The sequence below is a fragment of the Danio rerio genome, chromosome 13, assembly GCF_052040795.2.
Source record: "Danio rerio strain M-AB ecotype USA chromosome 13, GRCz13ab, whole genome shotgun sequence".
NCBI lineage: Eukaryota > Metazoa > Chordata > Actinopteri > Cypriniformes > Danionidae > Danio > Danio rerio.
Genome location: NC_141033.1, coordinates 26,609,847 through 26,634,053, shown reverse-complemented (window position 1 = coordinate 26,634,053; position 24,207 = coordinate 26,609,847). Strand labels below are relative to the sequence as shown.

At 35.9% G+C, this 24,207-nt stretch overlaps 2 protein-coding genes and 1 long non-coding RNA gene across 4 annotated transcripts in view; 2 read left to right on the top strand and 1 right to left on the bottom strand.

Annotated features, from left to right (window-relative positions):
* Positions 1 to 24,207, top strand: part of cog2 (component of oligomeric golgi complex 2) — a 198,537-nt gene that overhangs the window by 3,312 nt on the left and 171,018 nt on the right. The gene's annotated exons all lie outside the window — the stretch shown is intronic.
* galnt2 (UDP-N-acetyl-alpha-D-galactosamine:polypeptide N-acetylgalactosaminyltransferase 2) overlaps positions 1 to 24,207 on the top strand; it is a 180,791-nt gene that overhangs the window by 61,771 nt on the left and 94,813 nt on the right.
* On the bottom strand, positions 462 to 5,914 carry LOC147834203 (uncharacterized). The gene is made up of 3 exons (XR_015505957.1): positions 4,363 to 5,914; positions 1,446 to 3,722; positions 462 to 1,253 (listed from the first exon to the last, which is right to left on the bottom strand). It is a non-coding gene; the product is annotated as an uncharacterized LOC147834203 (long non-coding RNA).

Below are 24,207 nucleotides of genomic sequence, written 5' to 3'. Positions count from 1 at the left end.
AAGTAAAACTTAATGTATAATATTTACTCTATATGGTGCATGTTTGTTTATTTATTTATTAACTGTTATAAGTATTTATTTTAAATGCTTCACACTCAGAGTATAAACAAAATAATTAAAACTATTGGTTAATGCTGGACCGCCTCCTGTGAGAGTGTTTGATAGTGTACAGAAGTGAAAAGTTTGATCCAGAAATGCTTCATAAAAGCAATTATGTAGTCATTACATTTAGACTGACTTGTAATGAAAATATCATTGTAAATGGGCTAAAGAAGACCCAAAAGAGAAGTGTTTGTAATTATAGATATTATTTATATTATTCATTTGATTTTATACCTAATGGTATTACAAAACCTTTACAGTATTATAATAGTTTGTGTGTTGTTATGCTTATTGAGGCTTCATTTATTTGTTCAGAAATACAGTAAAATGGGGATTTCTTTTTTTATGTTATTAATAATTGTCATCATGCTATCTCTCACAATAAATATTCAGGATGTCACAACATTGCACAGCCTTTGTTTGTTAAAAGCTGCCAAGAGCAAGATAAAAACTGTCAAGTAGCATGATAAAAACAGACAGTTTAGTTATTTTCTCAGTTGTGTGCATGACAATAATTATCACCCAACATCTTATTGTCTATGCCAGTTATAGTATAGAAATAAAAACGTTACTAAAAATTGGAGGAATCTAGGAAATCCGTATTCTACTTCTTCATGAGCAGTGGTCCTCAACCACCGGGCTGCGGGCTTGTACCAGTCCATAGATCTGTTGGTTCCGGGCCGCAATTGGTACCGATTTGTATTGGTTTATTTTGAAAAATTACTGTTTTCTCTCGGTTACCTCTTGGTCACTTGAGCGCCCAAATTTAGCCCACAACAAGCTGCAAGAAACAGACGTTTTTGGAAAGTTTCTTTGCTAAGGGGAAAAGGCTTAGTAAAGAACCCGGGAACTGCCAAGGAGTTGATCCACAACCAATTTTTCAACAAATCAAATGAATTCACCATGGCTGTGCAAGATGATCAACTGCTGGAGATCCCAAATGATGGTGGCAGGGGGCGTTCGCATATCGCGTCTTTTCTAGAGTTGTAAATGGAGGTGCACGGCTTGTGACGCGCTCACGCCTTCCAGAACATACGCGCCCAGTTGAATGAATCCCACGTGTGCACTGAGAGTCACATTACAAGAATTGACCAATCAGCTTCAGCTTGTATGGAATATATACAATAGGAGAAACGCACAACACTGAAACACTGCAGTGCTTTTTATATTTTGTTATAAATGAAACCTGTATCAGAGTGACAGCAATGTTTTGTCAGCTTGTCTTCCTCTGAAAAAACGGTTGATGGTCACCTAGCAACCTACAACCTATGAACCCCCTGCCAGTCCGTGGTACAATTGTCAAACATTGACCGGTTCCCGGTGATAAAAAGGTTGAGGACCACTGCTCTTGAGGATGTAGCACTGCAAATCAGTCGTGTATATTTCTCAAATTCGATACCTGGAGGGCCACAGCTCTGCATGGGTTAGCTTTAACTCTAATCAAACACAGCTGATCCAACTAATCAAGGTGTTTAAGACTACTATTAAGCAGGTGTGAGTTGAAGGTGGTTGAAGCTAAACTATGTAGAGCTGCGACCCTTCAGGAATTGCGTTTGAGACCATTGGTTTAGTGTTTCAGGTTTTTATCAATATTTTTTACTTTTTGAAAATGAAAAGCATTTTAAAAGAAACAAATGTGTACTTTTACAATTTTTTAATATTTTTTTTTTAAGGAAGAAAGAGGAAAAAATGCAAATAATAATAAAAATACGATAACGCATCACAACTTAAATGAACTAAATGATTAAATGGTCACATATTTTGGTGTCACTGTATTTTGATGGTGCCTTTAATGCATTTTGTTAAATTTAAGTTGCAACAAAAGGGCGTCACACACTGGATGCACCACTCAGCGCCGCGACACGGCGCACACATGACAGTTGAAAGTATCGCACATCAGACGTGCACATTTACATGCTATTTAAAAGTAAACTAATCAGATGGCGATTTGTGGTGCAGCAGAAATATGAACAGTGTCCTGAGTTGTGGCTAGGCGGCTCAAACAGCCGCCGACTTGGGGCGTCGGTGTGATTACCCTGATAGAAACCGATGTTTAGAATTCTAAAATGTGTGGCGCTGCTTGGCTTCTAGCGTGTGCCCCCCATAATTCTCATTAGATTTTAAGTAAACTGTTAGGTTAGGGTTAGTGTAAGTTGACATGCACTTGCAAAGTGTCTTATAGTCAGTTAAATATCTGTTGAAGGTGCTATATCAGCAGACATTAAGTAGATAGTCTACTAATACTCAAAAGAGAATTAATGGACTATATGCACAGCTTGTGTGTTTTTGAACTTCCGGTCAAAGGTTTTCAATTTCATAAGGTGTTTTTTTTTTTTTTTTTTTTTTACAACATTGTTGTACTGTAATTCAAATATAATCAGTTAAATAGACTTAAGCATTCATTTAGTTGTTAAAGCGTAAAAAGAGACGAAAGACCGTGTAAACGCAGGAACCGTCATTGACAACAGATTAGCACAGAAATTTTATTGGAAAAAACTGCCGTAAAATTAATTGCCATGTTTTAAAGACATGGCGGGGGAAAATGTAATTTAATGCAGTGCTTCTCGTTTGGTCTGAGACTTTATATCGGATTTCAGCCAGGTAGTGAAGATGGCTGTTTTTTAAAAAAGTCAGATCTTATACGCGGCGGTTTTGAATGTGATGACAATAAACTGGAAGCCCCGGGGCTGGCTGACTGAAATTAAATGTCTGTGCGCACACACCCCTTTGGCATGTAGTTGCAATGCAACTTTTAGTCTACAAAATGTGCAATAGGGACCATCAAAATAAAGTCTTACCCATATTTCCTTACAGGTCACGTTAACGTTTAAAGATCAGTTTACACTGTGTAAAGGCTTAAGTACAATCTACTTCTCCTAATATTGCAGGGGTTTGTCCATTTATAGTTTTAAAGAAAGTCATCCTCTCCGAGTTTTGATTATTAGAGAAGCAATGTGATTTGCTGATATCGAAATAATTTACTTTTTTTGACATTTGGTTTAACACTGTTAGAATAAATTCTATTCAATTGATCTTTTATACTTTAATATTAATAAAAAGTGCATTTTTATTGATGTACCGTAGCATTTTATCATTATGCAACAATATCTTCTTGTTTCCTATAGCCTGTGGTTTTTTGTCCTCTGAGTCGCCTCTGATTCTTGGTCATTTTGCTCAGTTATCAGTGTTTGCTGGCAGCAGTAGTTCAGTTATTGGTCGCAGTCCATTATTGTAACGTGTGACCGTGTCTGACTGCAGGGTTTTGTGGAGGATATAGGCACCAATTACTTTTTAATGATTCTGAACTACTTCAGTAGCGACTGCAATAACAGTTTGGCCATAACTCCATTAGTGCACCACTTTCACCCTCAATCATTGCATCGTCTTCACAATAAACATTTTCATTTTGTGGGTGTATGTGTGTCTCTAAGTATATTTCCACTTTTCTTTCCGCTAGATGTAATGGATATTTTGTATATAAAACAGACTTCTAGATGATTGTGGCTCTTATTTCGCCTTTTGTCTGAGGTTTCCATGAGAGATGGATTCCTTCTGTTTTTGTTTTATGTAAATGCTAGTTCAGAAAATGCCTTTGCGAGCATGCATCTGTTTTGTGTTGGCTAAATTTATGAAAGCGCTGTGTTTTAAAACCTGCCCATTTTACTGCATTATAAGAGAGAGGCTGGGGTCTTTGGCTTTTTCACTGACATCTGCCTATTGCTGATTCATCAGAAACAAATTTAGCCTAGCAGTTACTGACAACTCGGTTGTTTAAATTTTTTTTCCCCTTTTTCTTCTGTAATGTAGGCGTCTCAGAAATGATCATGGCTAATAACAGCAAATTCAAAAAGTCTGAAATTCTCATCACTTGCACTACCTGATAAAGGTCTTATCGCTGATCCCAGTTGTAAGAGCAACAAATAATATCTTGACTTCTTGTTGATCATTTGAAAAAGGCAGATTATTCCGATTATGAATCTGTTGAACTGCATCCCAATCATCACAAACACTGCAGAAGACCTACTGGAACCCGCATGGACCCAAGATTCTCACAGAAATCAGTCAAGTTTGGTGAAAAAAAATTGTAGTTTGGGTACATTCAGCATGGATGGCAACAGTATCAACACCCTGAGGTATCAAGAGGACCCCTGGAGATGTCAAATTCTTTAGCAGAATAGTGCTCCTTCTCAAACTTTAGCTTCCACATTAAAGTTACTGAAAGCAAAGAAGGTCAAGGTGCTCCAGGTTTGGCCTGCCTACTCACGAGATATGAACATTATTGAGCATGTCTGGGTTAAGATGGAGGAGCCATTGAAGATAAATTAAATGAATCTTGATAAACTTTGGGAGTCTTCCAAGAACACTTTCTTTGCCTTTCAAGATGACTTTATTAATAAGTTATTTGAGTCATTGCAGAGATGTATGGATGCAGTTCTCCAAGCTCATGGGAGTCATACACAATATTCATTCTTTTTCCACTGCACCATGACTTTATATTCTATACTGAACATTATTTCTGTTAAGTGACAAGACTTTTTTCTAAGCAAAGTCAGACCTTACTGTCATAATATATATTTAAATCAAGGCATGATCATATTTTATTTTGGTAAATATGCGTAATCTACAGGCCTTTGCCTTTTGTATAAGCCACTTCTGATACCAAATGATCAACTAGAAGTCAAGTTATTATTTAAAGTTCTTAACTTGTATATGCGACAAGATATTTTTTCAGGCAGTGTTTTCTCTAGCTTTGATATGTTTTCCTTGTTTTTTTTGTTGTGGATTGTAGACTTGTCATGACTCTTCAATAGTGCTTCAACAGCTAACTTTTGTTAGTTGTGACCCTTTTGATTTACGTAGCATGCTGATAAAGCAGCGACTGTTCTTAAACTAATAAATCATAGACAATGCAACAGTCTAGCTTTTAGTTTTTTCCTACATGTTTGCTTGAGTTGCACCGATGCCCTTTAGAGAAAATCTAAGCAGACACAATAAATGAGCAGGATGTTGCCTTTTAGCAGATTCCTTTCATCCAAAGCAATTTGCAGTAGGCCGCTTGCTGAGACGCCCCAGTCCTCAGGAACAGCTATTTTCAATGGAACAACTGTGATTTAAAAACTCAGTGCTGAACAAAATCCACAACTAAACTTTTCAGATGATAATTGTATTTTACAAAAAAAAAAGAAACTTAATTTCACAAATTATTATTAGGTTTGGTATTTGTTAGGGGTTTGGTTGGAATTTGTTGATGAAAACTGCCATTATTCAGTTTTTTTGTAATGCTAGTGTGAATGGGCTATGTGAACGGTCTTGTGCTACTAAGTAATGTAATAAAAAACAACGTAGAGCAGGTGAAATGAGAATTTGTTTGTTCTTTTGACGTTATTCTGTGGACATTGTGACCGAGCAGTTTTGATTTGTTAAAACGGGCAATTAAATTCTGTTTCAAACAACTTCTCAGTCATTTTCATAAATGGCAAAGATCCACCAGTGTGTATTAAACCCTTAAAAACTGTAATATCAGTGGACGATAAGATCTGCATTTTTACTGCTGCAATCCCAGAGATTTGGCATACATACTTATGAAACAATAGATTCTGCTTTAAAGTTAGAGAAAGTTCAGAATGATCACATAGGTACTCTAAACATTTGTAGTTTAGATAGAAGCACTGATGTGTCTAGTCGCAGTTAGGCATGGGCTGGTGTAAGTTTCTAAAGGGATGATAACCTTGGATTAAAAATATCATGGTTTTATGGTATCATGGGTATTGTGATTACTGCTCTGAAATAAGTACTTTTTAAATGTCTGGATAAAAAAAATTAAATAACTTTTTCACCCATTTAACACAACAGATTTCATTTGAGGAAAAATTAATTATATTTTGGAACAGTAAACATGTCAGGCTAAATAGTTAAAATAAACCATTGACTTCTGCTGTCTTTATTAGTTTCAAAAACAGATTTCTTTAACAACACATTCAAAAAACACATTCAAAAAATCTTAGAAATACCTTAGGAGCTGTATAACAGAATTTTAAAACCAGATTTTTCCGAACCATGGTAAACCTTTAAAAAACGCTTATTGTCCCATGCCTAGTACCAGTCAAATACTTAAGTCAATATTTTCATATATATCTATGTTTAGTGCGTGTGGTACATTCGGTGTAGCCTTTGCAGAATCACACATCCTTCACCCTACCCTTACGCAGACTAGTGTTGTCCTCATACTGGAATTTCGGTACCAATCAGTACGTTAAATGTTCAGTAAGTGCAAACATGGATACACGGAGACTGGAAACTTTCAAAATCGTGTCAAGCAGCTGATCTGTATATGAGCTGACATACGAGTGATCCACTGATGGATTGACTGATCTTCGTGGCATTGAAATGCTGTTCATCTTTGTTTTAAAACCGGCAAAATTTTCTTTTATACCGTTCCTATGGTATATGTAAGATTTTTGTTTTAGTTTTTAGGACAACAGTATCTCCAGCAGAAAAGATATATAAAGATGCCATTATAAATAGTAAAGAAAGGAATAAATTTGTTGATTGTTCGCTGGTTTCCAACTCTGAATGAGTGCGAGTTTAAGATACTGTTAATAGTAGCATCATCACAACTATTTCTTGTGTAAACCCAAAACACAGGCAAAGAATATCGACAGTGTGTGAGAAAACCCAATGCTTATTAGCATTTGGTAAATATTATTGCAGAGCAACACAGACAAAACCACAATGGTGTACGGCAATCACTCAATGATGAAGTAATTTGGCTTTATTGTTAAGCCCATTGTGTTATCAATGTCCTGTGTTGATTGAATTACACCAGCATGCTTGTAACACTGTAATTCAATGCTGATTTCCTCATCAAACTCTAATAAAGTTAGAATATTTTCCAGAAGTGTTGCTCCTTTGAGATAGCTTTCTCTTCCTGTAAGATATGATAATACTCTCCCTGTTCACGGTCTGCAAGCAGAGTGGCTCTGAATCTTCAGTAAACACAGAATTGTCTGGAATTTCTTGTGTAAATCCTCATCAGCACTGGCATTTTAGCTAACCTAATTAGGGTCTTGTGTTCTTGGAGGCTTTGTGTGTGGAGATATTAGCGTTTATTCAGTCACGCTAACCTTACAGGCCTTGGTCAAATGGGCTCGCAGGTTATGAGCCGCTTTCCTGCTGAGGGATGATGGGTTTGAGGCAGTGGTCGTGGACTGTCAGAGCTCGACGGGTGCTGCGGTTGATCTCTTGGCAGGTAATTGCAGTAATTCTGTGATGCTGGGCTTGATTATCGAGCTGTCTGTGGGTGGGAGAACAGAGGTTTTGGCGCTTCAAAGCGACTCTGTGCTCTGGCCAGGTGCTCTTCATTAAGTTCTTCCAGCCCTGGGCAGCATGCTAATGCTTTTCCTCATTCCGTCAGTGTAGCAAACAGCGGAAACGCAAGGTCATTTACTTCTGTTTAACATGTGAGCTGTAACTTTATCCTGTTAATTAGGGATAAGGTGTCTATGGTTGACTAGTCATGCAACTAGATTGGTGAGGATGTTTTTTATTTTTAATTTTATAAAAAAGTGAGAGCGCTAACATTTTAATTAGCATATGTACTGACCCCCTCAAGAGATGGATATGATGAGGGTGAGGTGAACCAGAAATCAGCCTAATTATTCAGGGCTTACTGAAGACCAAAGTAAACTTGGCGGGGTTAAAAATCACAGACACACAAGAACATCTACTATGAAGAAATAAAAATGTCTTTAAAAGACATGAATGTTTCTCAAATTATGTTTTCATTTTTATTATAATGGCTTTGGAATTAAATAATACATTTTTGCTCTTCCTAAAGGCCACCTACTGTATGATGAAATCATCTTTTGTAATCTGTTTGGACCGATTTGTGTGTAGGTATGTTGTGTCCACAGTCATATCGGGGTGATACTGTATAAAGACAATAAGATAAATATGATGTGTTGTCGAAGATGTTAGATTTCTATATTTAGCGTTATCAGCAACTGTAGCAAAGATCATATTTCGTATTGAATTCTTTCTTTCTTGATTTTTTTTTTTTAAATTAAAATTACAGGTTCTTAGTTCTGTTTGTTAAAAGCAATGCTTTTTGCAGTAATATTTTTGTATTAATGGAAAGCAAATGACATTTGTCTCCTCTCTTTTTTGCTGATCCGATCCATGACTCAAACCGTAGAGTAATCTGAACTGCAGATTTGTGATCTGTTACACCACTAGTTCTTATTGTAGTGTTTCTGATAAACACTACATGAGATCTGCTTCCTTCATGTCTGTCACTGTGCTGTTTATCTGACGCAGCCGAGGCAGAGATTGAGGCACACTAACAGGCACCTGGGAACGGTGGGCGGCAAGAACTAGCATTAAAGGCACAGGTCACAAAAACCCCTACATAGGCAAGGCAAGGCAAGTTTATTTATATAGCACATTTCATACACAGTGGCAATTCAAAGTGCTTTACATAAACAAGAATAAAAGAAACAAGTAAAAAAAATAAATAAATAAAAACAAATAATAAAACTGATTAAAAAACATAAAAACAGGTAAAATGTGATATAAAAGAATGAAGAAGAAGAGAAAAACATAATAGTGCAATCTGTCTTAGTGTTCAAAGCAGAAAATTCCAATATTCTCAAAGGTCTAATAAATAATCTGATGGGTGTTTTGAGCTGAAACTTTACAGACACATTCTAGAGACACATAAGACTTGTGTTAAATATTGAAAATTAGGTAAAATAGGTGCCCTGTAAATTACATTAATCTTCAGTCATTACATCATCATCTACACACTTACATAATTATGCACATAAACTACAATGCCGTGTGCACATAATTATGTTAATGCACATTTTTGTTGAAGTATATTTTTATTGGAAGTAATAGTATAAGATAATGAAATCTCATTCCTTTTAATGACCCTGGTATTTTGATTTTAATCTTACTCAAATATTTTCAATCAAAAAGCATTTTTAATTTTGACATTTCTTGAAGTTATATTATGTAAGATTTTTACGTTTATTAATAGATCTTTTTATTATAATTTTCTTATGGGTTTTTCACCTTTTAATTGGGGTTAGATCTATCTGGGTGTACACATAGATAATTTGCCTTACTTGTATTTGTTCTCGTGCTACTGCATTTTTTATGGAGATTCAGAATATTTGGGGTCCATCAATAAGTAATATTTTTATTTACAAAGCTGTGATTGAAAACATAATATGCTATGGATTTACTGTGTGGTATGGAAACATTAGTTTAATCCAAAGCTAAACTTTAGCTGGTTAAGACAGCCATGAGAATCTTAGGGAAATGGGAATATGGATCCTTACAATCTCTGTATGAGCAATTAGTTCAGGATGAATTGATTTAAAATATTAGCTGACCCCTCACACATTTTTTTATGAGTTGCAGCCTTCTGGTTGACGATACAGGCTGCCTGTGTGCAGATATAATAGTTTTAAGAAATCATTTTGACCTACATCAATTAGATTTTTAAATGTGTACTTGTTCATGATTGAATGTTTGTGTTGATTTGTTTTCTGATGTCTGTCTGTTCCTGTTCAGTGTATGCAAATGTGGGCCTAGAGTCAAAGACAAATTTCCTCATTCGGTACAATAAAGTGTAAGGATAGTGGAGGTTACAGACTGGAAAAGAAAGTATTGGGAGTAGAGAAAGGGGAAAAGTCGGCAAAGGACTTTAATCCGGGAATCAAACTCTGGTTGCCCTGAGCACCACAGTGCTATATGTTGGTGCACTTAGCCACTAGGCTATTGGCGCCAACATATATTCCTAGATCTGGACAAACAAATCTGCATCACACTATTGAGGTAAATATATTGAAATGTGTGGTTTTGCTCCTCCCCTCTGCTGGTATCTGTAAATCTAATTTCCTCTAGCAGAGATCAGTTGCTGAGTGAAGCCTTCAGCTCGTTCTCGACTGTTTCAGTTGTCTTTGTTCCAGCTATATCTCATGTATAAGGGAGGAGATCTGCCTTCTAGGGCTCTTTGTTTTATTGTCTTTAGGTTCACCACACCTAGTCGTGATGTTGTAAATCCAGCGCAATGTAATCATTTAGCCTTACAGGCAGTTTCTCAGCCAACTAGCAAAGATTGGGGTTGGCTTCAGCAAACACCAAAGCATGACTCACGCCAAAGATGCTAATTGTAGGGGCTAGAGTTTCAAATTCACGTCCAGAGATCTAGAAGACAGATGGTAAAAATGTTAGTCTTTTCAGATGAAGCAGTCCAAGCCTTTATACCTGAAAAGGAGAGGAGAGAAATCTGTTTTTACTTTGTTCATACACCCCTCTTTCAGCAGTGTCTGCCTTGGCATGATGCAGAACTCTATTATTAAGCCACAAGGCCTTGGTATATTCACAGTAAAGCATATTCGTTCTTTATTCAGAAATAAAATGAAGTTTGAAATCACTGAGCAGTGGTAAACATCCCAGTGCCACCTACACTGCTTATTGAACAGCTTTGTACATATGTGATATGGTCACGCAACTGAAAGAAGTAAGCATCTGATAATTATAATGTTATGATAACAAACTCTGAATTTTAGTACTCTTGGCTTTTCCAGAAAGGTTGCTTTGGGAACTCTTTGCTCGTTTTCATCGAGTGGTACAGTACGGTACGGTACGGTTCGGGGTACTTTTTATGACCGTTTTCACTGTCAAAAGGTTCCTAAAAGCAACTCGTACTGTACAGTACCACTCAGAGTATAAACCAGGCTTAAGGGTTTCAGATGGCCCGTTTCCACAAAGCGTCCGCTTGTTTGCTTGAGTGTGCACGGTGAAAGTGACGTCATCGCGGAGTTTGCGGATGTTCGCTTTGGGTGGGCACGACATGATTTCAGCTGCCGGTGCGCACAGCATTTTTTGAGACTCGAGCGAACAGTGCACGCGGCGCCATGTTTGAATTGAATATTAAAAAACTTTGAAGAGATTTTGTCTGAAAAAGTACGCCTGTACAGACATCTTCATGAAAGGAAAGTTTTTGTTAAAAGGTTTGGAAAAACCTGAGGGATAAGTTTAAAAAACAAAACACAAGAGGCTGTCGCAAAAGTGAGCCAGGTACACAAGCACAGAAATATGTTTATCCACCAGTCATAGATTTTTACACTGATGTGTATATATACAATTGTGAATTTAAAACAATGTAGTTACAAAACTATAATGAAGTCACAGAATTATTTCTTTGATAACTTGAAAGGAATATTTTAACCTATCGGTTTACAATACGCTGATGCCTGTTTCTCTAGGCTTTATTGGTGATAATGGTCAGAAATGTTGGACCATTATTGCCTTTATAGCATAATAGAGGACGGAAACTAGCCTGACAGAAATGTGTGAATTATGGAGCGGCCTAAATCTAAAAAAAAAAAAAAAACATCTATTTTTAAGTAAGTGTGCTCTTTTATTTTGCTTTTATTCTTGCCATAATAAAAATATATATTTGTAGAGCAACCCATGTTCTGCTGTCATTAATATTTTAATAAACTTTAATAGGTAACACTGTCTGAGATATGAAGAAAAGCAAGTGATGCATCAAAGTTTGATTTAAAAAAAATCTTGAATGGTTATACAAATTCTTATAATCATTAAAATATTTTATAAAAACAATAAAAATAATTAGCTTAATACTGAATGATATTAATGATATGATGGAAACTTTCTACTTCTCTGTTTATCCATCTGATTTTAAAGTCAATTTTTTTTGACTGCCTGCTGTCATTTTAAAGAATATCACAATGGCGAGCGCAGCGAGTATCACGAGGTGCGGGCACAGTCAGCGGAGGTGCACGATGTGGCGCCAGGCGAAAGTATAAATCCAGCTTTAAGTGCATTTAATTATTTAATATTTGTTAAAGTATTGTTGTTTTCGTATATAACTATACATTGTTATATAATATAGAGCAGCACAATATGCATTGAAAAATGATCATTATTAGAAATTATTTATTAGGGCTGCACGATATTGGAAACATTTTACATTGCAATATTTTTTTTCTCTGCGATTTGATATTGTGATATAAATACAAGTTCAACAGGTGACTTTAAATAGCTCAATTTGCAAAGTCCTTTGTTTAGATTAATTTGGATGATAGAGGAGGGAAATATATTTCATGTAATTTATTATATACATATAATAAACAAACTACAGTCCTAAAAAAGTAATGCATCAAATATTAAAGTGAAATAAACCCTGATTTCTGGAGAGAGTAATCGTATTCAGGTACAGAAATTAAATAATTAAATGTAAAGTAACACTGCATAGTCTTCATCATACAAATAGTTCAATACAATTAATCTTTAAGCAATTTGCACTACTAAAATGCTTTCAACTATCTTTTAACTCTTAAATGCTCACAAAATGCCCTAAAAACACATGCAGATGATTATCTTTCATTTATTAAGGTTCAATTCTGCAGCGACTCATGTGTTTTTACCTGTGGTTTCTGGTTATCTAAAATCCAGACTCAATGCTATGTGACCATTGCGGATGCACACATTGCGATATTGATGTTCAAGCAATATATTGTGCCTTATTGTTTATCTTCCATAAAGTCACTTGTATATGCAATATTGGATTTTGCCAATATCGATATCTAGTTTCGATCATACTTGCAGATACCAGATTAATTTACAAATAGTTTTTAAAATGAATATTAGAAATGTATTTTTATGTAAAATAGTACTGAACTTTATTTTACACACACAAACACAACTGCAATGAAAATGTCTAAATTACTTGCTGTGATTTGTCTGCTAAAAAGGTTGCTCTTGCTCGATATATTGGCTCACGCCGGACAGCAGACACTTCTCAGCCCCTCTAGTAACAGATGAAACTGGAAAAGTTTATTTTTGCCCATAATTGATAGTTCTGGGAATTACCATAGCTATTGATGTTGATACATCTTGGCAAAACCAATACATCAGTCAACCTCTGATTGAAATTACAATAATTCTATACGCCTCATAGAGATGTCCAGTAAACTTTTGCACTGTCTGTATTTTGCACTGTCTGGAGCCAGCACCTAAGCTTTTCTTTCATCATAGCACACGTGCTGCTGCTGATGTGACAATAAAAGTGATTTGATTTAAATTCATTTTGTTTTATGTGCTAAGCATCTGTATCTTTATACCCACCTCTCCAGTAGGCACTGTTCTCCTATTGGCTGGAGTGACCCAAAGGTGAATGTAGAACTGAAAATAAATATTAATGACAGGAGTCAAGACGAGAGGAAAATAACAACAGCCAATAAGAATCACAATATGCGCCAAGGTTTTCACTTCTACATAGTGTTATGAAGTCTGAATGTTTGCATTTACAAATTTTTTTATTGTCCTAAATTTTAATTAGATCAGTCTTTTTATCATCATAATCTGATTTTAATGTTAATGTAAAAATTAAACAAAAAAATGTTAAATTAAAATGGTATTTCTTTAGGGAAATGTAATATTTTAAGGAATATTATTGTACAGTAATATTCAACAACATTGTGTATTTTCGCAATATCATGCACCCCTAATAAACTACATACTCAATTAAAAGTCAAGTTCTGGAATTGTTTAAATATAAAAAAAGTCCAGAGTTTTTAGTTGCTTTTATTACTTAATTAGTTGTTTCTATCATGCAAGAAAAGCACTCTCACCATTAATTTATCACAGTACATCATAAGCACAATGGAAAAATCTTGTATGTGCAATAAGAGTTTCAAAAGTTTCATGAGGAATACTGTTGAGTGAAGGTGGAAGTGACGTTTAAACAGCTTCTTGTCATTGTTCAATGTCCATCCAGTAATAAAAGAAACATTTGGAAGCATTTCATGCTGCATAATGGAGTTTTGCAATTGGACGGAGTCACAAAATCGTAATTGACAGTCTCCTCTTGTATTTCAAGGTAACAGCTTAAGTTTCAGACTTGAGTCAGAGTGCTTTTGAGATCTCAAATAAAATACTGTTCAAAAATCAGTTTTTTTAAATATTTTTTTTATAGCTTTTGTTTAACAAGGATGCATTTATTTGAGATAATAATAATAATAATAATCAAGTGGTAATAATGGCCTGTATAATGTAGCAAGTTATGTTTAAAAAATGATGTTTTTCTGAACTGTAGTCATCACAGAGTCCTTTAAGTGTCTTTTATAAAAATCTGAAACAACATTGCACTACTTTAAAATAATAAATGTTACACTAAGTATATTATCTCGGAATGCGATGTAGTTTTTCAGCACTAAAAGTACTTTTATTATTTACTTTTTTTGGTTTATTATTGTTTTAAATTGATGTCATGTCATACAGAGAATTGCATGGTTCTGCCTCTGTTGCTCTAGCTTGTTTCTCATGTTCAGGATTGTGGGAAATGAAAACATTGAAATGACAGAGACTTAATACCCAAAACAATTTAAGTGCATTTGGAAAATATCTGCCAAATTGAATTATTATGCCTAATTTGATTATATTAAACAAAATAATGGGACCTGACCCAATTTTCCAACTTGACTATGATTTTATTAATGTCTCCTAATTTTTGTGCTGTGCAGAGTTATTTCATTGTCTTCTTTAAAATGCAGATTTAATCTAATAATCGTTTTATGTCATGGAAATGAAATGGCTAATTAAATCAGCTTTGCTTTTGGTTCATTTTGAAGACTAATGATTTTTAAAATACTGCACGCCTTATTAAAAATTCAAGAGCTTCTAAAAGTTCTGAGATGCTGGACACAGTACAAAAACACTTCTTCTCTTTTGCCTTTTTTCTTTTAAAGGGATAGTTCACGCAGAAAAAAGAAAATTACCTCATCGGTTACTCTCCCTCTTGTGGTTTTAAACTTTTGAGCTGAAAAAAAAAAAGATATTTTGAAGAATGCCAGAATGCCATCGACTTGCTATTAACTTACAGAAATTACTATGGAAGTCCCAGCAACCAGCAAAATATCTTCTTTTGTGTTCAACAGTGTAAAGAGATGGCAGTAATGTCATTTTTGGGTGAACGATCCATTAAATGTTGTTTTCCTCTAGCCTTCAGAGCTTTGAGTTTGTGTGGTTATAAAAACACACTCCAAGCCTAAATTTCATTCAGCTGTCAACTCTTTGATGAATGTTTCCCATCACTGATCAAATTGAATCTTCAATTAAGCTCTGCTTCACCTGCTTGGAGTCACAGACCAGACTCTGACTCATTTCATTCCCCAGTTCGCTGCGTGACTGCTGATTTCTGGGTGTGACTGGATTGAATAAAACTCTCCATAGACAGCAGGTGAGCTTAACCCTGTCTTGAATATTTTTGTTTTTTCATCTATGGGGGAGTTGCTGTGTCAGGTGGTAGCTGGCAGCCTGAACGCAAGTCACACACGTGATGGAGCAGCACAGCTGGACAGAAAAAAAAAAAAAGCAGAGCAAACCCCTTTCCCACAAGAAAAACTGTTTAGGTCTGGAGCTGTTGGATGACTCAAGTGGTCAACCATGTTTGGATTTTTCAGTTTTACCATTACAAATGTTTACATCCATCTGTTTAATTTAGAACCTGCTTTAGAAAGTAAAAGTGCAACATTTGGTTTGCTTTTGAACCTTTGTTCATTTTTAAAGGTACTTTTATAGGCTCAATAATTACTTCAATTGAATTGAATCTTTTTGCTTAATAGTTCAAAAACATGTTTATTTCCTTATAATACGCATTGCATCATCACTTTTTGAATTTTCTGAAGTGATTTATCCAATGATCTAGTCTTTCTAAACCCTTAGTTCTGAACTAAGTTGAGCTTATTTTCTTAATGAGTTATAGGTGTGTTTTGAGAGTAAACCAATCAGAGTCTCATATCCCATTCCCTTTAAGAGTCAGTTGCGTCGCGCCATAGCGCATTTGCTCTTTACATGTTGTAAAGTAAGTGTTGGTGGAAAAACTGTGCATTTCACTAGCAAGAAAACAGTTAAACAGAGCATCTACAGCAAGCGATTGAAAGATAAATTTTTAACTTTCACTTTCGCTCACGTGGATAGGGAAACCTTGTACGCACAGACATCAACTATAGATAATTAATTTTGTTTGTTAAGCGCAAATATTCGTTTTAAAACTATTTCTAAATTCAGTTCTAATTTCCAGCAAACTAATAAATGAACAATAATAACAAAGTGTGGTCAAAAACCTGAGTTATATCTTAATACACATGCGTTGCCCCATATGGTCTAAAACAAATCTAAGCTTGTTTTTTAATAAAACAAATATAAATATGGATATAATAAATAATACTGCTAATAATAATAACATTATACAAAAGCAAATTGTTATGAATAAACTGAAAAAGCCTCCTGAGATGAAGGCATGAAGGCAGTGTTTTTCTGTATATTTATGTAGGCTGGAAAATAACATGTTTTGTAATATGTTAATCCTTTATATTTATATGCTATATATATATTCTTATCATATATATATATATATATATATATATATATATATATATATATATATATATATATATATATATATATATATATATATATATATATATATATATACACTTAATATTTTAATTCTTTTTCATATGTAAAGATATTTGCGGATTGCTCTACATCTTGTGTGTATTAAGCAGTGTGAAAGCGAAGCGCACAACTAACACGCTCTGCGCTGGACAATAGACCGTCTTTTGTTCTGGTCTATTAAAAAATCTGTTATAGTTTCTCAAAATAGAAATACACCTTAAAAACGCCTCCTTTTTTAGACCAGAACACCTATGGTCGCACATATAAGTGCAAATGCATTTGCTATTTAAACAGCATGGTGCAAAAAGTCAAAACGACTCTTGCGCCAAGCTGAAACTAGCAAACAACAATTGCGTCGCGCCTTGCGCCACATTGCTCCGGGTGTGTGATAGGGCCCTATATGTATGTGCTCTGCTCGTCTCGGGGGCTGAGCACATACGCGCAACAGCATGCGATCTCTTTTGTGCTTTTAACAACATGAATAATTCTAATGTACATCAATGAATGATTATAGTTATGAATGAATAATTATAATGAAGTTATAATACATGCGTTTAGTCATTTTCACGTGAAACTGAGCTTTCCAGAGCAACAAATGTGTACAACCGTAAAGGGGGCGGTATATGATGGAATAATCGTTTCTCGATTGATGTTTTTCCATAATTGTTTTTAAGCTGAAATCATACTGAATTATTGATTATATGCACAGCCCTAAAATACAGAGTACAAAAGCTTATACAAAGCTTATTGTTATAGACATACATTTTATTGTGGTTCGATATAATATTGTTTAATATTGTCTAATTTTGAAGAAATCTGTAGTATTTATATTGAAAGCAGAAGGTCAGGATATTCTTGAAAAATCCACCTTTTGCTATTTCAACAGAAGGAAAGCCTTGCAGGTTTGAAATGAGTCATCAGGATGAGTAAATGATGACAGAATTTTCATTTCTGGGTGAGAGAAACTGTGACACGATGTCGAGCGGTTCTGTACAAACATGCAGGATAAACCAAGCTGAATGTAGACACCTAAGGAAAAGCTTGGAGCGAAACGCTAGAATGTAGAGCACATTAAATCTGTCCTCACCTGTGCTGTCAATACACTTCCCACCCAATAGGCAGCAGCTGAAGTAATGCACTGATTCCCTTGCTTAATAGATTACACTTTGATGTAAATGAAAGATGTCTGTTAATTGCTTCCTCCTTTCTGTCTTGGCAGAAACTTAATGAGATTATTTTAAGAAGTGTCAAGTGATATTTGTGGTTGAAGCTGTATTTTTTTTTACCGCATTGCATATTTAGCCCTCACATATGGGTTTGTCAAAACGCATGACGTTGTGCATTGAGCTGTGATGAAAAATGTTTTTGATTTGTTTTGACACCCAACCACGGATAGCGAGTGCGCTCCCTGCTCCTGTTGTAACACAGCACTGTGGAAACTCATTTGTTCCACCCTGTAGCACACAGTAATGAAGGGATAAAATAGTCCTTTTATTTTGTGCTGAGGTGAATTGCATCTTCTACGCGTTCCTGGCAGCCGACAATGACAGCGGTCGCTTCCTCAAGAAGCTTTACTCACCGAGATGCTTCGTCTCTATCATTTCCCCCTCAAGTATTTTCATAACATTTTAATGAATGACGATGCTTCCTTTTTGCTGAATTTTATTTGCTAGTAATGAGCTTGTCGTCATGCCAGATTGGGGTTTTAAATATGGCAACAAGTGAACTCACCCTTATGAGTTTAAGGAGCATGTTCTTTTTGCAGCTTTCAAACGGAATAAACTGCAAATGAATGGTTCGATGTTCTTTCATTTTAAAATGCCAGGATATGATTATATCTGTAATTGATTTCTGTATTTACTTTTTTATAACACCGCTGACTCTAACCCTACCCCCAAACACAGCAACAGTGCAGTACATCTTGAACAATGCAATACTTTTGTTCTTTTTCTTTTTTTGGTATACAGTTTTTTGGACACTCAATATAAAGTAGGACCTTTGCAACTGCTACCAAAAGTTGTCTAAATACTGTCACAAAACACATTTTCCATCTGACAATAAATATTGGGTAAACCCAATGGTCTAAATGTGTTTTGCCGAGATGATCCAGGTCTAACCAATTAAAGCTGATTTTTGGTTTATAGTTTTGCATATTTCTAACTTCGAGAGGGGAAACAAACAGATATATATAGTCCTAGTCATCAACGGTGATGAACCACAGCTGTGTGTGTGTGTGTGTGTGTGTGTGTGTGTGTGTGTGTGTGTGTGTGTGTGTGTGTGTGTGTGTGTGTGTGTGTGTGTGTGTGTGTGTGTGTGTGTGTGTGTGTGTGTGTGTGTGTGTGTGTGTGTGTGTGTGTGTGTGTGTGTGTGTGTGTGTGTGTGTGTGTGTGTGTGTGTGTGTGTGTGTGTGTGTGAGATTACGGACAAACAGGAACCGATGTGTGTGAGTGGTGTATGACGGTAAGTGTGATGGCGAGTTTGTAGTTCATTAGCGATCCACAATCGTTGGATTGGTGACATTCCTAACAATAGTAGTGAGATTTCAGCTTCCGTTTACATCAATTTACAAATGATACCTCTAAAGAGAACTTTGATTTTATTAACCAACATTAACAATAATAACGTTAAACTCTGAGAAAGTTCATTGTTTGTTTATATTAATGAATTTGTTAACTAATACAACCTTATTGTTATAAACTGTCACAGTTGAAGTGTGGAATTCCTTTTTGTAGCCTGTTGCTTTTAATGTTTGAATAGATTATTGATTCTGATTGGCGATCAGTGTTTTTATTGTTAATTTTTTAGTAACAATTAATTCTGATATATAGTTGTGGTCAGGGGCAGATTTAATAAGCAAGGTAGGCTGCTGTTTAGCACCCTCCCTCCCATGTGGGCCACCAATATATACAAATAAATGTCTATAAAATATATATAATCATAGATTATCTGTATTTGCATGTTGAGGGTCTAAAAATTATTATTAATGTTGTTGTTATTATTATTATTATTATTATTAATAGTATGTGCGACATGGTGGTAGCGATGGCATTTCTGTGAGGAATTGGCATATTCTCCCCATGTTGGTGTGGGTTACTCCCTCAGTCCAAAGACATGCGCTATAGGTGAATTGGGTGAGCTAAATTGTCCTTAGTGTATCTTAATGTCCTGGTCCTCCAGGTTGGGGGTTGAACGTTGGGTTAACAACCCACCTCATAAAAAAACAAACAAACTAGATGTTACAAAACACCATCATGGTGCTGCTAAATATCAACTTCAATATAAATGGTCCTAGGAGTAATAAGTGTAATAAGTAATAATAATATAATTATTAAGTCTAGATTGTATTACTTTTACTTCAGAAAATTAAAATTGTGTGTTGTGAGAAAATAAAAGTACAAAGGGTGTAAACTAGAACTGTTGGTCCCCATGGCTGGAACTGCTTGGGGCCCCGAAATCACTAAATCTTCCCCGGTCCTCTGATATTGCTATTGTGAATTCAGATCCATTTTTTATGCGTCTTTACTGTTATAGTTCCTTCACTGTAAAAAGCTAGTAGTTGACTTCACGTAAAAATAGGGATTTAACCCGTTGCCCTAAAGTGAAATATATTAGCTATGTGGATATTTCTAAAAAAATTAAGTGAAGTCAACTTAAGAGTTACAAGTTACAACTGGTTTACACCATTTTATATATTTTTTAAATCAACTTGTCATTTTTTTACAATGTTTGCTAACTTGGTGTGAACGAGCTTTAAAAACTAAACCACTTGCAACTTTAAAACATGACTGGACGTAAACCTCACATTCCAAGTGCTAGGCTTGGTAATCTGTCACATCATTGCCAATAGCTCATAATAGGTCACGGACAGCAGAAGAAGACCAGCTGCTGAAGGGAAGCTCTGTGAAGCTTGGCTGGACATCGGTCTGTGCTCAGCATTCGCTCACACCTGCTCCCTCGCCCCGCTGACCCAAGAGCCAGAGTTCCAAACACCAATCACTATCTGGGTCAGATGAACACTAGGGCTTTTGCTTGAACGCTGTTATGATGATTGGAGTTATCATCACACTGGGAATGCATTACTTGCTTTATATTCAAATCATCGATGCGTGTCGGTAGCTTAAACAATTATGTTGTTGTTCTCTACTTTTTTTTAACATCTCAGTGCTGCAGTGCTAATATGAGGCACTTACCCTCTAACAAGAAGTTACAACCGATATTAAAGTTGTGCTAACAGTGTATAAAATGGTCAGAAGTGATTATAATTTCTTTCACAGTGGAACGTTTGTGGTTGTGATCCACCGAGTCATGTTTTCCTGGGCTTGTGGACCAGATTCTGGTTCCAAGTGGCTCGGCTAGCCGAGTCTGCCCTGGCTGTCCAGACTGCATATTTATTTACTGCTAACCTTGGCAGTGGGTCGGGTGTGAATTATTACTAGCTCAGTGTTTGCGGGGCTGTTTGTAGCTCATGGACTTGGCCTTGACACGATTGACAGAATACCCGCTTTTTCCGACATTTGTTATCAAGGGAGGTGAAATGAACTGACTGTTTCAGTGATGCCAAAGCCTCCTGTAGATTGGGTAATCTTCCTTACCAGCTTTCTTTTGGCTTGTGGTTGTGGTATGCAGTGGTTTTGTGGCAATACAATCTTCTTAGGCAGCTTGTAGTTGGTAGCCGTTTTGATTCTACGAATTTGGATGCTTGAGTAATAAAATATGCCAATGAATTTTTAAAATATTCTGAAGAACGTCTTCTTTTGAAATATAAATAATGTACTGTTATGTTTTTGTTGCTTTTTATTTTCCTTTAATGAGATAATAGCCCCTTTCACACATACAGACCTTTCCGGAAAATTGCCGGCAATTTCTTTTTGAAAATACCGGTAAATTCGTTCTGGCTATTTTCCGGAAAGAGAAGTTGTAACATTACCGGCAATTTGCCGGAATGCTGCGCTGTGTGAATGCAGAAGGAAGATTGCCGGAATAAGCGCGTGCACGTCTAGAACGTGCTGACGTGAGACGTCTGCTTTAGCCAATCACAACAGTCACACGCATTTACGTCCGCGCGGTTTATGAGAATAAAAGCCTTTGAATATTTTTCCAGACACATTTAGCTGCTAGAAGTTAGTGAGATAACGTTTATATGTTCTTCTTAATGCCAACTGTGTAAATCAGTGGTCACCAAACTTGTTCCTGGAGGGCCGGTGTCCTGCAGATTTTTGCTCCAACCCTAATCAAACACACCTGAACAAGCTAATCAAGCTCTTACTTGATATACTTGAAACATCCAGGCAGGTGTGTTGAGGCAAGTTGGAGCTTAACCCTGCAGGGACACCGGCCCTCCAGGACCAGGATTGGTGACCCCTGGTTAATGTTGCTAATGTTAATGATGCCGTTAGAGCCTGGAAAAGATCTAAAAGCACAAAGCGTAGAGTCCACTCCAAAGAAAACTGTACTTTTATGTCAGCAAGCAGCGTTTCTGTATTCTCTCAAATGCCTTGATTTGATTGTAGTTTAGAGTTTTTATTTTATATTTTTCAGGGAATGAGCATGCCACAGTTTCTCGAATTTAAATAGTTCCTTGTCTAGTTGAGTTATTTTTGTAATATGTTGTCATGTTCTAGAGATGCTGTTTTATAGATCTCTTATACTTGTATCTATTATACCAGGGCTGCAGGATATTGGAAAATATTAATATTGCTATATTTAGTTTTTCTGAAATTATATTTTTTGCAGAAAAATTATTTTAAAAACAATTTAGAGATGACTGGAATTACTTATTTTTTTATTTTTGTAAAGAATGATATTTCAAACTATACTTTTTAGGATGTTTAATGCATAATCAAATTGCAACCATAGATAAATACTATAAAACAATGTCTTAAACTCAATTCCTGGAGGGCTGTAGCTCTGCATAGTTTACCTCCAACCAGCTCTAAGTCACACCTGCTTAATAGTCCATAGTAGTCTTGAATGCCTTGATTGGTTTGATCAGCTGTGTTTGATTAAGGTTGGAGCAAAACTGTGCAAAGCTGCGGCCCTCCAGGAATCCAGTTTAAGACTTATGTTATTGACCTTTATTGTTCAATTCGGGAAGTTCGCTCATTAGAACTTCTGATCTAGTCACCTATGTGAGAAATGACTAGGAATAATAAACTGCAGAAAATGGTCAAACAAGTGTGTTCATGACTATACATAAAAAGCAGAATAATATAATAAGAAATATCAGATTGCAACATCGAGCAGCGTAATGAGCAGTTTTTAATGTTTAAAAATGAATGAAAGTTAATTAAACCGGAAGTCTCGAGCCAAAGAGATTCCAATTTCCAATTCCAATTTTTTTATACAAATAAATCAAATTAATCTTTGTAATCTAAAGCTACAAACATTATCCTCTATTATTACGCTTTTCAAATGAGTTATATGTAATCACAGATCTAAAAACTTGTAAATGATAAACGTTCACTACATTGATAAAATTGACAAACTATTGTACCTGATCAACTGTAACCAAGAATGGATATGCTACGATGTGACTATTGCAAATGTGTACATTGCGATATCGATGCTGAAATAATGTATTGTCCAGCCCTTCTTTTTTCCCCACCAAATTTTCAGCCATAAATTGTGAACTTTTCCCACTTTTTGATATTGACATTCTTGTGACTCTTTGTATTTGACAGACTTCATTTACTACTTTGTCTAACTATACTAGGATTCTGACAAGGCTTTAGAACACACGCAGATTTTTGCTTTATTGTTGCTGGAGTTAGCCCCTTTTTGTGTATTTATAGTCTTTAGGAAATTAAAACTAGCCATACTGATTATCTCCCATTGCTAGTTTTGTGGAGAACAATTCATCTGTTCAATATCATTAAGAAAAAATTATTGTTTGCCCTTCTAATCTATATTATAATCTATTAATTATAACTCTAATATAAATAACAGTCGCAGCTTCCAGTTCAGGAGGACTTTAAGTATTTTTATTAATTGAACTATTCTTGTTATGTTCTATTGAGCAAGCAAATCTTTTTGTAGATTGGTCTATAAACACAACTTATCACCCTGCCGCCCAAGACCGGTTACTCACTGAAGCTAAGCAGGGCTGAGCCTGGCCAGTACCTGGATGGGAGACCACTTGGGAAAACTAGATTGTTGTTGGAAAGTGTGTTAGTGAAGCCAGCAGGGGGCACTCAACTTTTGGTCTGTGTGAGTCCTAATGCCCCAGTAAAAGTGAAGGGGACACGACACTGTCAGTGGGGCCGTCTTTCGGATGAGATGTTAAACCGAAGTCCTGACTCTCTGTGGTCATTAAAAAATCCCATGGCACTTAGGGGTTTAACCCCAGCGCCCTGGCCAAAGTCCCTCTATCGGCCCTTATGATCATGTCCTCCAAACAATCCCCATCCACTGAATTGGCTCTATCACTGTCTCTCCAATCCACCAATAGCTGGTGTGTGGTGAGCGCACTGGCGCCGTTGTCCTGTGGCAGCCATCGCATCATCCAAGTGGATGCTGCACACTGGTGGTGGTGTGGAGAGACCCCCCCCCCCCTTTCATGATTGTAAAGTGCTTTGGGTGTATGGCCGTACACAATAAATGCGCTAT